Consider the following 5,000-nt stretch of genomic DNA (forward strand, 5'->3'; position numbering starts at 1 on the left):
CGTCCGAGAGGTGGGGGCACGCACGGCAACACGGCCGGCCTGCCTGCTTGGGACGATGCGGTCCTTTCGTTCAGCGGTTCCACGGTTTGGCCGGCGCGAGCAGATGCTTGGGGGGGAGACGGTGGCGTCAGCCACGCACTCACTCTGCTTCTGCAGTCCGGTCCACTCCGCCCGTTCTAGCTGCTCGTTTGGTCCCTCGCCCGCCAGCAGACCGTTCCGCCGACGGTGCTCCTCCTCCGCAGCGACTTCTGCCTAGCCCCTCTGCCGGGTGCGATGTCTCCGGCGTCCGCACCGATCCTCGGCATTGGTGCCGCACACGCAACGCCTGCGTCGTTGGAAGGGCTTCGCCGTTGGCGTCGCACACAGCCCTGTGGGGGTGTCTTTGCAGTCCGTCCGAGAGGTGGGGGCACGCACGGCAACACGGCCGGCCTGCCTGCTTGGGACGATGCGGTCCTTTCGTTCAGCGGTTCCACGGTTTGGCCGGCGCGAGCAGATGCTTGGGGGGAGACGGTGGCGTCAGCCACGCACTCACTCTGCTTCTGCAGTCCGGTCCACTCCGCCCGTTCTAGCTGCTCGTTTGGTCCCTCGCCCTCCAGCAGACCGTTCCGCCGACGGTGCTCCTCCTCCGCAGCGACTTCTGCCTAGCCCCTCTGCCGGGTGCGATGTCTCCGGCGTCCGCACCGATCCTCGGCACGGCGCGGGTGCGCACCTGTGGGCCGCCGCCCCGTGCTCCACGTCCGTCCGTGTGTGCCCGCTGTGGGGACCGTCTTCCTCTCGCCTGGGCGACGGCTTGCGGGCTGCGACGTGACCTTGCCACCGCCTTGCAGCATTACATCCGCAGTTGAAACGAAGAGAGCTGCTGCGGGCTTGGGTGCTTGTCCTGGCGGCTTGTCGACGGGACCACGGTGAACGGCCACTGTGTGACTCCGCAGGGAGACGTTCTGGTGCAGTCAGGGGCCTTTTTGTCTCCCGCCGCGGTGAAGCTTTGGTCGCATTCTAGTCACTCTCTCTTCAATCCCGGTACGGGGTACCTGTTCATGCTCACCATTCCTCGAGCACCCGCGTGCAGAGGGTGGGTGCGAGGTTTAAAGATTCGTGGTCCGCCTGTCGGTCCGGTCTCGTGCTGACTTGAGCGAGTGTCCTCCGCGTTCGAGAGAATGTGCCTGTCCGCGGGGGCAGCCGCGCTTGCGAGCGTTCCGCCGCGCCCCCTTCCCCAGCCCGCCGAGGTTGGGGCGTGCGGGGTCGGCTTGCGCCCGTAGCGTCGGCCTGTCCTCCGCGGCTTGCACCCGACTCAGTCCGCTGCGGCCTCGCCTCGACTCTCGAGCCTTCCGACAGACGGTGACACCAGAGAACTCTGCCTCTGGCTGTTGCGGGGCGTGACGGCGCGTGTCGGGCTCCGGCCCGTCACCCACGCCGGCACTCAACGCCTGCGAGCGCCCTGTTTCCTCCGAGAAAGGTTTTTCGCTTGATTGTCGCTCGAGTGCGTGTGCCTCCGGGGCTCACGCCGTGGTACGCGCCAGGCTGGGGCTCCACCGTCACGTCGGCGGGGGAGCGTTTAGCGCGTCCCAGGATCGGACAACCTCTCCGGGGGCCCGAGCCGAAACCCGACACGGTATAAAAGTCGTAACAAGGTTTCTGTTGGTGAACACGTTGTGAAGGATCTTTGTCGGCCGGGGGCCCGCCACCTCTCCGGGGAGGGCGGCCCGTCACTCCTTGAACGCGAAGGCTGGCGCCGGTTGGGCCAGGCAGGAGAGCCTCACGGGGGCCGGCCCCGGGGCCAGGTATCGGACAACCTCTCCGGGGGCCCGAACCGAAACCCGTAACACAGAATAAAAATCGTAACAAGGTTTCTGTTGGTGAACACGTTGTGAAGGATCTTTGTCGGCCGGGGGCCCGCCACCTCTCCGGGGAGGGCGGCCCGTCACTCCTTGAACTCGAAGGCTGCGCCGGTTGGGCCAGGCAGGAGAGCCTCACGGGGGTTGGCCCCGGGGCCGTGGCCCGTACTGACGCTGGCGCCTCCCACGCGGGTGGGAGGTCACACCGACAATTTCGCCGTACCCGTCGAACGGGCCTGGTCACCCGTACGCACGTTCCGCCGAAGCCGGGCGACGTCGATCTCGGTCCCACTCGGTTGGGCCGGCGCGCGGGCGCCGCCACCGACGAGCACGCACACGCTCGGTTGCACGCCGGCAAGTCCATGCGGGTGCCGCACACGCTACGCCTGCGCCGTTGGAAGGGCTTCGCCGTTGGCTTCGTAGGGTGTCTTTGCAGTCCGTCCGAGAGGTGGGGGCACGCACGGCAACACGGCCGGCCTGCCTGCGTGGGACGATGCGGTCCTTTCGTTCAGCGGTTCGGCGGTTTGGCCGGCGCGAGCAGACGCTCGGAGGGAGACGGTGGCGTCAGCCACGCACTCACTCCGCTTCTGCAGTCCGGTCCACTCCGCCCGTTCTAGCTGCTCGTTTGGTCCCTCGCCCGCCAGCAGACCGTTCCGCCGACGGTGCTCCTCCTCCGCAGCGACTTCTGCCTAGCCGCTCTGCCGGGTGCGATGTCACCGGCGTCCGCACCGATCCTCGGCACGGCGCGTGTGCGCACCTGTGGGCCGCCGCCCCGTGCTCCACGTCCGTCTGTGTGTGCCCGCTGTGGGGACCGTCTTCCTCTCGCCTTGGCGACGGCTTGCGGGCTGCGACGTGACCTTGCCACCGCCTTGCAGCATTACATCCGCAGTTGAAACGAAGAGAGCTGCTGCGGGCTTGGGTGCTTGTCCTGGCGGCTTGTCGACGGGACCACGGTGAACGGCCACTGTGTGACTCCGCAGGGAGACGTTCTGGTGCAGTCAGGGGCCTTTTTGTCTCCCGCCGCGGTGAAGCTTTGGTCGCATTCTAGTCACTCTCTTCAAAGCCCGGTGAGGGGTACCTGTTCATGCTCACCATTCCTCCGGCACCCGTGTGCGGAGGGTGGGTGCGAGGTTTAAAGATTCGTTGTCCGCCTGTCGGTCCGGTCTGGTCTCGTGCTGACTTGAGCGAGCGTCCACCGCGTTCGAGAGAATGTGCCTGTCCGCGGGGGCAGCCGCGCTTGCGAGCGTTCCGCCGCGCCCCCTTCCCCAGCCCGCCGAGGTTGGGGCGTGCGGGGTCGGCTTGCGCCCGTAGCGTCGGCCTGTCCTCCGCGGCTTGCACCCGACTCAGTCCGCTGCGGCCTCGCCTCGACTCTCGAGCCTACCGCCAGACGGTGACACCAGAGAACTCTGCCTCTGGCTGTTGCGGGGCGTGACGGCGCGTGGCGGGCCCCGGCCCCTCACCCACGCCGGCACTCAACGCCTGCGAGCGCCCTGATTCCTCCTTTTTTTCGCTTGATTGTCGCTCGAGTGCGTGCGCCTCCGGGCTCACGCCGTGGTACGCGCCAGGCTGGGGCTCCACCGTCACGTCGGCGGGGGAGCGTTTTGCGCGTCCCAGGATCGGGCAACCGATCCGAAACCCGATACAACTTTTAGCGGTGGATCACTCGGCTCGTGCGTCGATGAAGAACGCAGCTAGCTGCGAGAATTAATGTGAATTGCAGGACACATTGATCATCGACACTTTGAACGCACTTTGCGGCCCCGGGTTCCTCCCGGGGCTACGTCTGTCTGAGGGTCGCTTGACAATCAATCGCACTTCGCGCGCATCCGTGCGCCGAAGAGCGCGGCTGGGGTGTCGCAGAGGTGCCGTCCTCTCTGTCCCCCTAAGTGCAGACCCAGAGTAATCCGCGTCGGAGAGCTTGACCTCTTGGGTGCCGGCGTCCGCCTCCGGGCTCGTCGGCACTGCCCGCTCCCGCACTGGCCCAGCCACCTCGGGGTCGCCGGCACGGCTGTCATCGGGTTGCCAGAGAGAGAGAACGTGACTGCCTCGCTGCCGGGACCGTGTGTGCCTTCCGTTAGGCTCGGGCCAGGGGGGTTGACTCTCTGTTGATGTGTGTGTGTGGCTCGTCCACGGGAAGGATCCGCAAGAGTTGGCTCGGTTGGGTGCTCCGGCACAGAGAGTGAGAGAGTGGAGTGACTGTCCGCTGGACGTCTCCGGACACGTTGCCTCGCGTGGTCCGTGCTCGGTTGCCTGCCGGTGGGTTGCCGTGGCCGTTCAGTGCCGTCGCGTGGAGGACGGCAGCTTGACGCGTGTGACGCTTGATGCCTGGATCGGTGCTCGGTCGTGCCGTGCTTTTCTTCCCTCTGTTGCGCGTGCGAGTGCTTGCATTTTTGTCGTGGGAATCCGTGGCGGTTGGGTGTCGTTGCTTGTGTTGCGCTGGAGCTGCGGCTCCTTCCACACTCCGCAGCCCACCCTCTGCCGTTGCGGTTCTGGGGCAATGTGCCTGCGCCCGCGTTCAACGTGTGCCTTGGGTTCGAATCGTCGCAGAGCCGACTTGGCCGTGTGGTCCTCGCTCCGGTGTCTCCCCGTGTCCTGCTGCCGCCGAAGTCTTCTACGTGAAAGGTGCTGTCCTGGCCGCGGCGTGGCCACCCGCCGCTTGCAGCCCGTGCGCTCCGCCGCCCGGCTTCGTCCTTGGCGTCTGGCCTTTCGCTCCGGCAGGCTGTGTGTCCCACGGCCCTGCTTTTCTCTCGCTCGATACCGCCGTCGCACCGCGACCCCGCCAGCAGCACTGCTTTCCGTTACCGTGGAGGTGGGCGCACGCCTCGCCGCAAACGATTCTCTGGAACAGTTGACGTGCCGAGCCCGGTCCGGCGCCGAGTGCGAGGGGGCACGCAGCGCTCGCAGTACCGTGTGCGTTCCGTGTGTGTCCGTGCCTGTGCATCCGCTGCGCAGCACGGCGCGCACTTGCGAGCACGCGTACGTGTGTGTGTCTGTGTGTGCGCCCGAAGCGCGTGGAGGCGCCGACGACCGGCCGGCCAGAGCACTCGTTGCTGCCTACGACCTCAGATCAGACGTGTCAACCCGCTGAATTTAAGCATATTACTAAGCGGAGGAAAAGAAACTAACAAGGATTCCCCTAGTAACTGCGAGTGAAGAGGGAAGAGC

The 5,000-nt window shown here is 66.5% G+C and overlaps 2 non-coding genes across 2 annotated transcripts in view; both read left to right on the top strand.

Moving 5' to 3' along the window:
- The first annotated feature begins 3,478 nt into the window (after nucleotides 1-3,478).
- LOC144489444 (5.8S ribosomal RNA) lies at nucleotides 3,479-3,632 on the top strand. Its single transcript, XR_013496975.1, has one exon. It is a non-coding gene; the product is annotated as a 5.8S ribosomal RNA (ribosomal RNA).
- A 1,260-nt stretch (nucleotides 3,633-4,892) lies between these two features.
- LOC144489443 (28S ribosomal RNA) overlaps nucleotides 4,893-5,000 on the top strand; it is a 3,775-nt gene continuing 3,667 nt past the window's right edge. Inside the window, exon 1 of the ribosomal RNA XR_013496974.1 lies at nucleotides 4,893-5,000. This exon is cut by the window's right edge and continues 3,667 nt beyond it. This is a non-coding gene — a ribosomal RNA (28S ribosomal RNA).

The sequence above is a fragment of the Mustelus asterias genome, unplaced genomic scaffold, assembly GCF_964213995.1.
Source record: "Mustelus asterias unplaced genomic scaffold, sMusAst1.hap1.1 HAP1_SCAFFOLD_2200, whole genome shotgun sequence".
Taxonomy (NCBI): Eukaryota; Metazoa; Chordata; class Chondrichthyes; order Carcharhiniformes; family Triakidae; genus Mustelus; species Mustelus asterias.